Genomic DNA, 16583 nt, shown 5'->3' with positions numbered 1-16583 from the left:
ACAGAATATTGGAAAAAACAATTACTAGAAATGAAACTGAATCTGTAATCAAAAAACTCCCAACAAATGGAAGCTCAGGACCAGATGTCCTCACAGGTGAATTCTACCAAACATTTAAATATGAGACAATACCTATTCTTCTCAAACTATTCCAAAAAATAAAAGAGGAAGGAAAGCTTCCAAATTCATTCTACAATGCCAGCATTATCCTGATACCAAAACCAGAAGTAGCCACTACCAAAAAAAAAAAAAGAAAGAAAGAAAGAAAGAAAAGAAAAGAAAAGAAAACTACAGGGCAGTATGTCTGATGAACACAGTAGCAAAATTCCTCAACAAAATATTGGGAAACCAAATCCAAAAACACATTAAAAAAATCATTCACCATGATCAAGTCAGATTTATTCCAGAGATGCAAGTGTGGTTCAATATTTGTAAATCAATCAATGTGATACATCACATTAACAGGATAAAGGATAAAAACCATATGATCATCTCAATGCAGAAAAGGCACTGACAAAGTATAACATCCATTCATTACAAAACTCCCTACAAAGTAAGTTTAGAGAAAACATACTTTAATATAATAAAGTCCACATATGAGAAATGCACAACTAACATCATACTCGATAGTGGAAAATTGAGAGCTTTTCCTCTAATATCAGGCATAAGAGGAGGATGTCCACTCTCAACATTTTTATTCAACATAACATTAGAATTCCTAGCCGGAGCAATCAGACAATAAAAGAAATAAAAAGGACCCAAATGGGTAAGGAAGAAGTAAAATTTTCACTATTTGCAGATGACATGATGCTATATATATAAAAACTCTATAAAGAAAAACCTAAATTGAGACCTGAAACCATAAAAATCTTAGAATAGAACACAGGCACTAATTTCTCTGATATTGGCTATAGCAACATTTTTCTAGATTTATCTCCTGAGGCAAGAGAAATAAAATCAAAATTAAACTATTGGGACTATATCAAAATGAAAAAAAGCTTCTGCACAGCAAAGGAAACAATCAACAAAATGACAAGGCAACCTATGGGATGGGAGAAGATATTTGCAAGTGACATACCCGATAAAGGGTTAGTCTCCAAAATATATAAAGAACTTACACAACTTAACAATGAAAACACAATCTAATTTAAAACGGACAGAAGACATGAACAGACATTTCTCCAAAGACATCCAGACAGCCAACAGACATATGAAAAGATACTCAACATCACTCATCATCAGGGAAATGCAAATCAAAATTACAATGAAATATCACCTCACAACTGTCAGAATGGCTTAAATCAAAACCACAAGAAACTATACATACTGGGGAGGAGGTGGAGAAAAAGGAACACTTAAGCACTGATGGTGGGAATGCAAACTGGTGCAGCCACTCTGGAAAACAGTATGGAGATTCCTCAAAAAATTAAAAATAGAACTACCTTATGATCCAGTGATTGCACTACTGGGTATTTACCCAAAAAATACAAAATACTATTTCAAAGTGATACATGCACCCTGATATTTATAGCAGCAATATTTACAATAGCCAAATTATGGAAGCAGTCCTAGTGTCTACTGATAGATGAATAAAGATGTGGTACAGATACACAATGGAATATTATTGAGCCACAGAAAAGAATGAAATCTTGCCATTTCCAACAACATGGATGGAGCTAGAGAGTATAATGCTAGGTGAAATAAGTCATCCAGAGAAAGACAAATACCATATGATTTCACTCCTATGTGGAATTTAAGAAAACAAAACAAAAATGAGCACAGGAAAGGGAGGGAGCGGCGGGGGGGCGGGGGGAGAGGCAAACCAAGAAGCAGACATTAACTATAGAGAACAAACTGTTGGTTACCAGAGGGGAGGTGGAGAGGTGGGTAAAATACGCGATGGGGATTAAGGAGTGCACTTGTCCTGATGAGCACCAGGTGATATATGGAATTGTTGAATCACTATATTGTATACCTCAAACTAATATAACACTGTATGTTAACTATACTAGAATTTAAAATAAAATAAAATAAAAAATAAAAAAACCTGAAAGATACAAAAAAAAAAAAAACACTAGAACTAATAAATGAATTCAGTAAAGCCACAGCACACAAAATTAATTTGTAAAAATCTGTTGCATTACATAGGAGCAGAAAGAGAAATTAAGGGAAAAATCCCATTTATAATTGCACCAAAAATAATAAAATACCTAGCAGCAAACTTAACCAAGGAGGTGAAAGATCTGTACTCTGAAAACTATGAAACACTGATGAAAGAAATTGAAGGCAACACAAAGAAATGGAAAGATATTGATGCTCACAGATTGGAAGAAACAATATTGTTAAAATGTCCATACTACCCAAAACAATCTACAGATTTAAAGCAATCCCAATCAAAATAACAACAGCATTTTTCACAGAACTAGAACAAAGAATCCTAAAATTTGTATGGAATCACAAAAGACCCCAAATAGCTAAAGCAATTTTGAAAAATAAAAACAAAGCTGGAGGCATCACAATTCCAGATTTTAAGTTATATCACAAACCTGCAGTAATCAAAACAGTATGGTACTGGCACAAAAATAGACACAAAGATCAATGGAATAGAATAGAGAACCCAGAAATAAATCCACACTTTTAAGGTTAATTAATCTATGACAAAGAAGGCAAGAAGGTGCAATGGGAAAAAGACAGTCTCTTCAACAAATGGTTTGGGAAAACTGTACAGCAACATGCAAAAAACAAAACTGGAAGGAACACTTTCTTTTTTTTCTAACTTTTTATTTAAATTCAATTTAGTTAACATATAGTGTATTATTAGTTTCAGGAGTAGAATTTAGTGATTCATCAGTTGCATATAACACCCAGTGCTCATTGTATCAGGTGCCCTCCTTAATGCCCATCACCCAATTACCCCATCCTACCACCACCTCTCCTCCTGCAATCCTCAGTTTGTTTCCTAGAGTTAAGAGTCTCTTATGGTTTGCCTCTCTCTCTGTTTTTATCTTATTTTATTTTTCCTTCCCTTCCCCTATAATCATTTGATTTGTTTCTTAAATTCCACATATGAGTGAAATCATATGGTATTTATCTTTCTCTGACTGACTTCTTTCGCTTGGCGTAATACCCAAACACTTTCTTACACCATCCACCAAACTAAATTTAAAATGAACTAAAGATGTAAAAGTGAGGCCTGCAACCATAAAATTTCTAAAGGAAAATATAGCCAGTAATTTCTTTGACAGCAGCTGTAAAAATATTTTTCTAGATATGTCTCTTTTCAGAAAAGAGAAATAAAAGCAAAATTAAACTACTGGGACTACACCAAAATAAAAATATTCAGAACACTGAAGGAAACCATCAGCAAAACAAAAAGGTAACTTATGAGATGGGAGAAGATATTGGCAAATAATACATCCAATAAGGGGTTAATATCCAAAAATATATAAAGAACTTATATATAACTCAATAACAACCAAAGACAAATAATCCAATTAAAAAATGGGCAAAGGACCGCAATAAACATTTTTCAAGGAAGACATACAGATGGCCAATAAACACAAGAAAAGATGCTCAACATCACTAATCATTAGGGAAATTCAAATAAAAACCATAGTGAAATATCACTTTATACTTGTTAGAATGGCTAAAATCAAAAGACAAGAAAGAACGAGTGTTAGTGAGGATGTGGAGAAAAAAGGAACCCTTCTGAAAGATTGGTGGGAATGTAAATTGATGTAGTCAGTGTGGAAAACAATATGTAAGTTCCTCAAAAAATTGAAAATAGACATCATATGATACAGTAGTTCCATCACTGGAAATTTACCCAAAGAAAATGAAAACACTAATTCAAAAAGATATATGCACCCCTATGTTTATTGCAGCATTATTTACAATAGCCAAGATATGGAATCAACCTGTGTCCACCGATAGAAGAATGGAAAAGAAAATATGATATATCCTTACTATGGAATATTACTCAGCCATAAAAAAAGAATAGTATCTTGCCATTTGCAACAACATGGATGGACCAGATGGTATAATGCTAAGTGAAATATGGCAGAGAAAGACAAGTGCCATACAATTTCACTCACATGTGGAATTTAAGAAAAAAAAGAAAAAAAATAGGCACATAGAAAAAACAGACTTTTTTTAAATTTATTTGACAGAGAGAGAGAGAGAGAGAGAGCATGAGCACACAAGCAGGGGGAGCAGCAGAGGGAGAGAGAGAAGCAGGCTCTCTGCTGAGCAAGGAGCTCGATGTGGGGCTTGATCCCAGGACCCCGGGATCACAACCTGAGCCGAGGCAGATGCTTAACCAATTGAGCCACCAAGGCGCCCCAAAAAACAGACTCTTAAATACAGAAAACAAATTGTGGTTGCCAGAGGGGAAGTGGGTGGGAGATGGGGAAATAGATAAGGGGATTAAGAGTACAATTATCTTGATTAGCTCTGAGAAATATATAGAATTACTGAGTCCTTATATTGTACACTTGAAACTAATATAATACTGCATATTAATTATACTTGAAAAGAAAAAAAAATCTAAAGAAATTATTTCAAAATAAAAGTATCTCCCTCACAAAAAGTAACGTGGGTTCTGGACACCAGTTGGGATAAGTTTCTGGCTACTACCTTTATTAACTGTGTAATTACAGAACAGTTACTTAATCTCTGAATGCAAGGTTTATGACCTGTATATAGGGATAATCATTAAGCCTACCTACCTCTTAGGGCCATTGCAACAATTGCACAAAATTTTTACATACAATATGCTTTGAGCGATATCTTGCACCCAGGGAGTACTCAATAAAAGATAAACCTCTTTAATGTTTTTGATTTTTGAAAAAGTCTTTAAAGTGCATCATTATCCTAGACATCTCTGGTTCCAAGTACTCAGATCTAATCACGTCACTGAGGTGCCCATCAGGAGCCTTACTCTATGTGCTTATGGAGGCATACAGAGCTCAGTAAAAGGTAGCTTTCATCATGATTATAATTATTAATCCCAACACTTATGTTAATGTATAGCCTCTAACCATTCCATTTAGCTGCCCAGATGTGTACCTGGCAGCCAAACAAATAATCATATTAACATCTAGTATGTACTAAAGTCGCTAGACTTGTATATATGCTTTCAGATTGTTCAGGGAGAACTGAATTAGTTTTTACCCTTCCTTCTGACTAGCACAATGTATTACAGTAACAGAATCTACCATTTATTGACAGCCTACATAGTACCATACATGACAACCCTGAGGAGCAGGTTTTAAATCTTTCTGTCTTTAAGAATTAAATACACAGGTTCAGAGAAGTAAAGACTTGCCCCAAACACAGAGCCAGTAAGAAGTGGCCCATGGAAAATCTCACTGCAATATGCATGGCCTGGCTACTAAACTGAGCTGTCTTCAGTCCTACCAGTGTACGTTATCATTAACTACCATCTTCCAACTAGACTATCATATTACTGAGGGCAAAGAATGCCATTTAGCCCTCAAGTATACTCTGGCATCCAATTCACTCCCAAGCACATAGTAGGTCCCCAAGTACTTATTTGGGAAGAGGATTTGTCCTTTCTAACCTGGGAAGAGGGGTTGCCTTTAAACACTTAAGTGGCCTCTAAAAATAAGTTAAATATGGTGGTCTTCTAAGTGTGCACTAAAAACTCAATGCCATAAAGTTTAAAAGAACTCAACTAGATATTTTAGCATTGTTTACATAGGTATTAAAGCTACAGTGAGCACCAAGAAAGAGATACTAAACAATTGTCAGGATAGTAGATATCTCTATTGGGAAATATAGATTTGTAGTCAGGGAAGAGAGCATCATGGGCTCTGGGGTTTTAATAATACTAGATTTTATTGTTTTGAATGTTGATTACATAGATTTTCACTTTATATTGTTCATCACTGATAACTGAATATATATCTTATGCACTTTTTTGTATGTATGTATATGGTATTTCAAAACTAAAACCAACAAAAATAGAATAGGAAGATCCCAGCTCAGAAAAACACCAAGAATTGAATAAAGGTATTAATATGGCTACATGAAGAATGTATTAGTCAGGAGGAGTGGTTGGTCATCCTTGAAAGGAAATACTTTTAATGCCCATCTTAGCACTGTATGCATAAAAAAAGGCACACACATAAAACAGACTTTTTTTTATTTATTTGACAGAGAGAGAGAGAACATGAGCACAGAAGCAGGGAGAGCAGCAGAGGGAGAGAGAGAAGCAGGCTCTCTGCTGAGCAAGGATTTCTACCAAGAGACTGGGAGTATTTCTGGTCTCCTTGTCAAAGGATTACTTAGTGTGAGATGGACATATTGGCATATTGGATGATGTTAGTTTCATGCTATTAACAGACAGTTTCTATGTAAGATGTCAACTCTTCCCCCATCTTCTGCCTTCTGAATTACCATAACTTGTTTCTTTTCACTCTACAATAACTGAGTACCAGAATTCATCTCCCTATCAGGTACACACACACACACACACACACACACACACACACACACGTACATCCTACTATACCAATGCCCTGATGTGTTACAGGGGACATTGTGGTTGACTCCTCAACATCCATTTTATCTTGTATTCATCTAAACTAGTCACAACAAATCTAATATTTTAACAAACACTGGTTTTGAATTGGCCATGTGACCAAATTCTGTCCCATATACTGGGGTTGATGGGGGTGGAAAACTTCTGGAAAGTATTATGTCATACTTCCTGTCTCTTCAAAAAAAGGACACTGGAAGATATTTTTCCTTCCTGTCTAAATATTACCATGCCTAGATGTGAGGTTTGGAATTGCTACAGACATCTTGGGACCAGTCTGGTGGGACACTGGGGATGGCAGAGAAAATAGAGGAAAAGAATCTGAACATGATGAGCTAGAGGTCTCCCATGTCTAGAACCCATCCTATTTGGATTTTCAGTCTATTTTGTAAACGGACCAAATATTTAATGAGTAATAGCTAACTTCCAGGCACTACTATTGGCCCTGAAAATGCTATAGTAAATAAAGACAACTGTGTCTGCCCTCATAGAACTCATATTTTTGGATAAATGTACAAACAATAGATAAAATAACCAATTCAGTTATACTGCATGTAAGAAGCTCATAATGCTGTGAAAAACATTAGAGCAAGTTAAGAAATACCTGGAGTGCTGCAGAATTGGAATTTATAAAAAGTGGTTAATATAAGCTAACCTCAGAAGGTAGTATTTGAGAAAAGACTTGAAGGAGTTGATGGAATGAGCTATTAAATATGTGGAGGAAGAACATTTCAAGCACAGAGAATAGCCAAAGCTACAGTCTTCAGGTGAAAGTCTGACTATTATAGCTAAGGTAGATAGGGGGGTCTGGTGGAAGTGCAGCTGGATTTTAGAGAAGTAACGCAGTATCAAGTCATGTACAAACTTCTAGTCCATGTAAATACTTTGAGTTTTTTCTCTCAGTAAGATGGAGAACAATTACGGAAGAGTGGCATGATTTGACGATACCTCTGGTGCTGTGATGAGACTATACATCAGAGACAAAGTTATAGGAAGTTAAACCAATAAGGATGTTATTGCAATAATCCAAGGCTTCCAGGCAAGTGGAAGCAGAGGAAGTGACAAACTTGTTTACATTCTCAATATATTTAGAACATGGAATCAACAGGATTTCTGGATAGATTTAATGCCAAAATTGACCCCAGTATCTTTAAGTGAGCATCTAGAAGGATAAGGTTAACATTAACTGAGATGAAGAAGAACTAAAGGAGATGAAGTGAGGGGGTGAAATAAGAATTTGTTTTTTCATTGTTTAAATCAAAATTAGATATTAGATATACCCAGTGGACAGTTGGAAATACACTCTGGCATTAAAGCTGGAGATATAAATTGAAGAGAGAAGAGGGCATAGATGGCATATAAAGCCAAAATACTAGATGAGATCACCAAGGGAAAGAGTGTAGGCAGAAAAGAGAAAGGGACCAAGGATCTATGGCAGGTCAATGTCAAAAGGTCACAAGGAAAGGAGAGCCAGGCAAAGAGATTGAGGAGGTCAGAGGACAACCAGAAAAGTATTGTCCTGGAACCCAGGTGTACTTGTGTCAATCTGGTTTGTTTCTCTAGAGAACCGTGAAAAACACACCAGGAAAGAAAGTACTTCCAGGAGGAGCGAGTGATCAAGTCTGCCCAAAATTACTGATAAGACAACTGAGGAAAAGACTGTGAGATAGCCATTTGATTTAGACATACTGATGACATTGTTAGCTTGACCAGAACAATTTAAATTTAATAGATGGTGTATAAATTGGATTGGCATGTGATTAAGACAGAATGGGAGAAGAATTGGAGAGAGTTTCTCTCAGGGAGGTTTGCTATCAGGAGGAGGATGAAGGGCCCTGCAGGGAGGCCATCCGTTTTGTTTTGTTTTTAAGATGAAAACAAATTAACACGAGTTTGTAGGCTGAAAGGAATAATCTAGCAGAGGGAGGAAAAGTGATGATGATCTTACAAATGCCCTGAGATCATTGATTTCTTTTTTGGTTTAGCCAATCTAGGTGAGAATTCCGATACTTGCGACAAAAAGAATTTTCACGAACAGAGTGAGCAACGTCTACGCATATCTACAAATTTGCTGTTTTATGCCTATTGAGCAGGTATAATTTATAAAAATACTCTCATTCTGGCTCGTATAATAAATTTTAGGTACTAGGTTGGATGATAAATTATATAGGCACATTAATTAGTTAGGAACATCAGTTCTGAAGCCATAGATTCCAACCCTGGGCCTGTCACAAGCTGTCATGAGGGAAAGATTACTTAATTTCTGTGTTCAAGTTCTTCACATGAAAATGGGGCTATTAATGACACATATGTCATGGTATTGTGCTGACCAAATGAGGTAAAGCACCTACAGAGCTTATAAAGGACTTGCCAAATATGGTAAATATTTCATAAATGTTAGGTAGTGTTAAATTTGCATGCAACTTGATGCAAATTTCCCCTTTACAGTAAAGAATGTAAACTGCTTGCACATCTGTTTTCCCTATCACACATATAACCTTAAAGCTAATTAGTTAACAGGCGACTGAAAGTACAATCATTCACAGATGCATTTTATAGTTAGGAAACATGGAAATAGAGTATTTAACTGAGATACAAAGGAAATTTAAAAATCAATGTTAATCGATGGACTGTGTCAAGAGGCTTGGTGTTATGTGTAAATTTATGTGTCAACTTGACCAAGCCAAAGGATGGCCAGATATTAGGTCAAACATTATTCTGAGTGTGTCTGTGAAGATGTTTACAGATGAGACTAACATTTGCATAGGTAGACCGAGTAAAAAGACTGCCCTCTCTAATGTGGGTGCCCTGTATCCAATCAGTTGAAGGCTACATGGATCAAAAAGACTGACTGCTTGAAGGAATTCCCCTCTTGCCTGACTGCTTGAGATGGGACATTGCTCTTGTCCTGCCTTTACACTCGAACTGAAAGATCAGAACTTCTTGAGACCTGATCTCAGCAGCTGTTGGACTGCAACTTATACCATCGCCTCTCTTGGTTCTCAGGCCTTTTGACTTGGACTGAACTACACCAGAGCTCTCCTGGCTCTCCACCTTGCTGGCATAGATGTTGGTCTTCCTAGACCACATAATCATGTGAGCCAATTCATTGTAATAACTCTCTCTCTAAATATATATATATATATACATATCAAGGTTTTATATATATAATATATAACTATATATGTATAACACAGTGTTTTATATATATTTATAAAACAGTGAGGACATTCAGTGGTATATATAACTATATATATACACACATAAAATATATTTTATATGTAAACACTACATATTTAATATATTATGTAAATAGAAATATATTTATTATATTTATTATATATTATATAAAATAAATATATTTTAATATATTTATATATATAAACAACACATAGAGAACAAGTTTATATATATTTATATATATACAAAACAATGGGGACATTTCCTGGTAAGATGTATGCCATACTTAGTGTGAAGGAGTTGCAAGCTGGAGCTGCCCATTCAGTCCCTGGCCTTTAGATAAGGCAGAACATTCAGTTCCAAGGATAATTTACAGGGCAACAATAGACATGCACAGTCAGGGGAATTGCAGATAAGGGCTCTGAGTTAAATTGAAATAATTTATTATGAAAAATGGTCTGGGGGAAGCTGGGTGGCTCAGTTGGTTAAGCAGTTGACTCTTGGTTTTGGCCCAGGTCATGATCTCAGGGTCCTGGGATCGAGCCCCATGACAGGTGCCACAATCAGTGGAGAGTCTGCTTTAGGATTCTCCCTCTCCCTCTGGCCCTCCCTCCTCTCTCTCTCTCTCTCTAAAATAAATAAATCTTTAAAAAAGAAAAAGGGTCTGATGTCATAGACATTCTTTGAGGCTTTAGAGTCAGACAGGTTCCAACATTCTGTGATCCTAGCTCAGTTCCAGAATTCTAGTTTATTAAATGTGTGTGTGTGTGTCTGTGTGTGTGTGCGTGTGTGTGTAAAACACTTCCTTGATGAGCAATCTTGACACATCTTTACAGACCACTGGGGTTAAGATCTGCCTGTATGATTTTCTGTCCTGAGAGCTAAATATATATATATATCCTATTGATTCTGTTCATCTGGAAAACTCTAATACACTTGGGAAGGCACAAGCACTTGTTGAAGTACAACTACAGGATGACATGATATAACTCAGTAAAGAGTGGGCACTATGTTCACAGGATTCAAACAATCAGGGTCACAAAAAAAGGTTTTCATAAATAATTAAGTGATGGTTATTAAAGGTTGTGGTTGGTAGAATTCTAAAACTGGTCTCCCAAGATTTCCCACCATAATCTCAGATACCATGAATAAGATGAATTATTTTGTGCATATTTGTGTTCAGTTACATGGCTAAAGGGATTTTACAGGTATAATGAAGGTTACTAAACAACTGACCTTAAATAGAGAGATTATCCAAAAGAGCCTAGTCTAATCACAGGAGCCCTTTAAAGGCAGACAGTTTTCTCTGGCTAGCAGCAGAAGGGGAAGCAAGAGAGATCGGAAGCACAAGAAGGGTTTGACACACCACTGCTTGCTTGAAGATGGAGAGAACCACATGAGGAGAAATACAGGCAGCCTCTAGAACCTGAGAGCAGCCCTGACAACATCCTGCACCATGGGTGCTAAATTCCTCCAACCGCCTGAATGAGCTGGGAAATAGCTTCCTCTCCAGAGCCTCCTGGTATGATCCCAGCCTAAGCAGCCCTTTGAGACCCTAAGCAGGGAACTCACTATATCCATGCCACACATCTGACTCACAGAAACCGAAGTAATAAATATGGGTTGTTTAAGATGCTAAATTTGTGGCAATTTGTTGTGCAACAATAGAAAACTGGTATCAGGTATTTATGCTATTAGCACATTGAATCTGTTGTGGTTAAGGTAACTCTCTGTATTATCCAACTTACTGGAGAGAAGGGGACATAATTTCTGCCCCAGCCATAACCACACGTAGCTCTAAGGTGCAAATTAAAATAAGCACAGCCAAAGTCACAATGCAGAGAACTCTAATTCTCACGTAGTGAAGATTAATTGCACTACAGAGGCAAGAACGGACAGCTTGAATTGCGACAGTAACCGTGAGGACATTTCCCGGTAAGATGCGTGCCATACTTAGTGTGAAGGAGTTGCAAGCTGAAGCTGCCCATTCAGTCCCTGCCCTTTAGATAAAGCAGAACATTCAGTTCTGAGGATATCTTACAGGGCAACAACAGAAATACACAGTCAGGGGAATTGCAGATAAGGGCTCTGAGTTAAATTGAAAAAAATTATTATGAAAAAGGGTCTGGGGGAAGCTGGGTGGCTCAGTTGGTTAAACCGCTGACTCCTGGTTTTGGCTCAGGTCATGATCTCAAGGTCCTGTGATTGAAAACCCACAACGGGCACCACGATCAGTGGGGAGCCTGCTTCAGGATTCGCTCTCTCCCTCTGCCCCTCCCCTCTCTCTCTCTTTCTAAAATCAATAAATCTTTAAATAAGAAAAAGGGTCAGGTGTCATAGACATTCTTAGAGGCATTAGAGTCAGACTGGCTCCAACACTCTATGATCCTAGCTGAATTCCAGAATTCTAATTTATTAAGTGTGTGTGTGTGTGTGTGTGTGTGTGTGTGTGTAAAACACTTCCTTGATGAGCAATCTTGACAAATCTTTACAGACCACTGGAGTTAAGATCTGCCTCTATGATTTTCGCTACTAAGACAGCTGGATCAGCTTGAATGATCTCCCCTCTAATCCCAGAGCCTACTAAAGTGTGTGGTACAAACGGATTTTCTGACTTTCATCCCATTGCCTATGTTCAATAGCTTCTAGTATCAGTGTATTGCTGACCTCCTGCCTCCTAAGCCGTGTTGGCCTTTCTAATAATCTTTCAGTTTCCCAAATGTCCTCTCAGTGGGAGAAGTTTTGAAAGTCTCCTAGGCTTTATAAATACGAAGTGATTAATATACAGAAATCACACCTGCAAAACAACTGAACTGGAGAAATTAATTAATAAATAGAAGACTGCAATGTGATTATTGTTTTGGTGAAAATTATAAATTTCAGGAACAGGAATCACGTCTGTGAGTGCCCAAAGTCTAGAATTTTCAGGTACAGGCATACACGTTCATAGTCACGAGGACTCAGTTCCCCTGACCTGACTCCTGTTCCTATTGCCTCTGTTCTTCCTCAGTCCAATTCTTTGTGTCCTCTGCCCCTTTCCCTCTCCTGCACTGCAAATGTATCCTGTGGAGACTTCTAATTCACAAATTATATTCCGCTTTTTCCTCGTTTTCCTGTGAGGTACTTAAGTGCCGGGACCATGATTTGTTCCTGGCATATCCTGTATGAAGCAGACTACATGACACACGGGAGGCATTGCTGAAGGTTTGTTGAAGTCATCTATTTCATAAAGAAACACTGACAGCAAGAACACCCACTTCCAATGTGCAGGTAGTCCACTAGATGTTTCCTATATCACTACCATAGCTGTGGCTTTTGAGGATCAGGTGCCATGTAAGCCCTTCTAGAAGCTAGGAGGTGTTGGAGGAATAGAAATCTGGTCCATTTGTCCATGTGCCTCTACATAGCACATGGCATACTTTTCAGCACACAATACGGCTTCACAGCAACAATTCCTAGGATTCGGTCATGTATATGCGTTTCCATATCCACCACCCTGACTACAGTGTTATAAACTTAGTATTTCATGTAAAGGAAAAGCATTAACAGCGAGAGCAAAACTCTAAAAGTAAATAGAGCGATAACAAAGCAATGGTAGAGAATATTTTAATTTACGTTGGGTGACTTTCAAAAACACAGGCATTTTTAAAAAAGATTTTATTTATTTATTTGAGAGAGAGAAAGAGCGAGCGAACGAGCACACAGGGGGAGAGAGAGAGGGAGAAGCAGACCCTGCTGAGCAGGGAACCCGACGTGGGGCTCGATCCCAGGACTCTGCGATCACGACCTGAGCCGAAGGCAGACGCTTAACCGACTGAACCACCAAGGCGCCCCTCATTTTTTTTTTTAATGTCAGTATACGCTGGCCAATGCAGGCAATGGACTGTGACAGCAGTCCTAAATCTCAGCTCTGTCACTTTCTAGCCATGGGTCAGGGCCAACGTATCTATCCTTCTGGGCCTGAATGTCCTCATTTGTGAAATTGGAATAATGGTACTTATGTCATAGGAATTTTATGAAAGTGATCAGCAAAATATGCAAAATGCCTGAAACGTGGTAGGCCCTCAAAGAGCTTTTATGATCTCTTCTGATACAGCAGTTAAAAAACAAACAAAAGACCACGTAGGACTCCTCTATGAGGATTTTGGGAATTACATACATCAGGAAGTCCATCCAGAGCAACAAATCTTGGATACTTCTTTTGAGATGTAGGCTGCTAGAAAAAGCTATTTGATCAAAGTTAAAGTGAAGTTTAGAAACTAAGAGTCTCATTGGTATCCTCTACTAGGAGATATACTACCGGATTTTGAGAGGACTTCTGAGAAAAACACTAATTTTCAAACTTGCCTTGAAATAGGTAACCCAAAAGAAGATGGAAAACAAGAAAAGGAAAAGCTGCCTTCCTACCAATCTCAAATTCCAGAGAATAATGCCTGGCTCAGAACCTTTGGTCATAGCTACTCTACCATGGTGCTCACTAATGGTGCATCTTTCCAGAACAGGCTGATGTTACTGGGGGTACTCGAAGCTTTTACTGTGAAAGAAGGAAGGCAGCCATTTTCCTTTTCCCAAATTGATACCAAACATCGGTTGTACGCGCCTTGTTGTCTTTATCTAAGCAGCCTGTGAAATGTGTGGAACAGCCTGGTGGCCCTGAGAAACCTCTTTTGCCTCTGAGGGAACTGGTCTCATGGTGCCTGGGCCCGTGGGTGCGCAGCATCATTGACAAGTAAGCGATCTTCCCTCCTGGGCAGGTTTGATGCCTTAGTGGAAGGGAAGGGCATCCTGCCAAAAACAGGATTCTCATACAAGGAAACCAGCTCTGCAACGAAGGACCCTCCTCAGGATCCACAATCATAAAAGTCATGAAGGACTGGTAAATAACAATTACTCTTTTCCTTCACAAGCACTCGAAACAGTCATCTTTCCTCTGCCGAAGCCAGAATCAGTGTTGAATATATCAACATTGGGCCAAAGGAACAGGGGAAAGATCTCTGGGATGAAGAGCTTCTGAAACGGTGGGAGACAGGATGAGACAGTGGAGAGCTGTGTCAGTGGAAAATGGAAGGGGAAGCAGACAGGACTGCTGCGGGCAGGTTAAGCGGGGCCGGCCTACACTGCAGACTTTCTGGGGCGTTGCCATCAATGAGCCCCGAGTTTCCACTTCATGTACCTACCTACCAGCTTTCAGATCCTGGGCAATTTCCACTATGTCCTTGATCTCAATATCCTCCTCCCTTGTGAAATGGGAATGACAGTATTTCCTTGAAGCACTTTTATTAGGACTAAATGAAACATCGATGAAGAGCCTAGTGTAGGGCCTGTCATTTTGTGCACTATTACTTCACATGAGCCTCAACATTTATTTCAACTCTGTCAGTAAACTGTTTTCATTTGATCTGTTTGATTATATAACTATGATTTATCCCCAAAGATACAGCTTTATTTTAATATATACTATGTAAATTATAGTACAAGTCCTGCACAGATCAAGTCATCAGGTGATGAATGGCTATCCGAAACACCACTCTAAATCCTGTTGTGCAGGAAGAACAGTGCCAGCCCTAGGACGGATCCACAAAAGTGAGTCAGACTTCAACCCTCAAATATCTCCCAGCTGACTAGCAGAGTTCGCATGGCAGCTGACACACACATAGTGCTGACACCGATGGCACCTCCCAGAACAAGCGCAGTCTGGAAACAGAATGTTTTCCCAATCAGTGTCACTTTCAAACGATTAACTGACCGATTCAACAGATATTCAGCAACGTCTTTCCACTTGTATCAGAAACTGACCTGGATGGTGGATTGACAAAGACCAAGGAAACATGGTCCTTGCCCTCAAGGGTGTCACAACGCAGCAAAGGAGACAGACGTGTCCATTACATCAACAGATATGGTCTGGATGACTACAGTGTGTGCTCAGCAATGTTCTGGGCTGCTTCACATATACCAGTGGGCAAGAGACAAAGATCCCTAAGATCAAGGAGCTTCTATTCAAGCGGGAGGTATGATGGGGGGGGGCAATAAGCACAATAAAGAAGTAAATAACACAGTCTGGTAGGTGATAATTCAGGCCAAGGTAAAGGGGATCAGGAACATGGGGTGGGGTGGAAAAGGGGAGTGCACTTAGCAATATATAATAGGGGGTGGTGGGGGCCTGTAGACCTTCCTGAGGCTTTAGCATTGGACTCTGACACATGAACAGAGGAGCACTAGAAAGAAATGGTTTAGGTGCTGAATGAGATGTATGTACCGGGACAATGTCAGTGGAAAGGAGAGACACAGCAGTCAGGGAACTAGAGGGAGTGACCAAAGAAGCAGGACAAATCAAGGAGTGCTGCCTCTTGGAGAGAACGGAAGCACTCACCTGGACTTGAGATCCACTGAGCTTTGTGTTCACACCCTGGGTTGCACAGTTGTGCCGTGACTCACAAAATCACAAAAGTAAAAGGCCTGTAGTCACCCTGTGACTCACTCATTACTCAAAGGGAAAAATTGGAGACGTACTCTTTGCTCCGATCACTTTGTATTGGGGAAGATTTTACTGAATTATCTAGTGTAGATGCCCTACGGAGCCACTTCTATGATGGAGGGAAAAACAGAGTATCCATGATACACAAAGAAGCAACGAATTGGGGGACAGGTGCAGAGTGATTTGAAAGACACGACCCACCCCACTTCCGCCAGTGAAAAGATATATGGCGACGCCTCTGTTCACCCATCTTTCATTTTATATCACTAATAAACCATTAACAGGTACAATAATCACTGGCCGTTGATCCATGGAGCTTCCGTCATACTCTTACACTCAAGCAATATACTCTGAATCCTTCCTGGA

Source organism: Eumetopias jubatus, unplaced genomic scaffold (assembly GCF_037043125.1).
Source record: "Eumetopias jubatus isolate StellerSeaLion01/CBP00866 unplaced genomic scaffold, mEumJub1_p1.0 scaffold_11, whole genome shotgun sequence".
Lineage (NCBI taxonomy): Eukaryota > Metazoa > Chordata > Mammalia > Carnivora > Otariidae > Eumetopias > Eumetopias jubatus.
Note: the sequence above shows the minus strand (reverse complement) of the source record.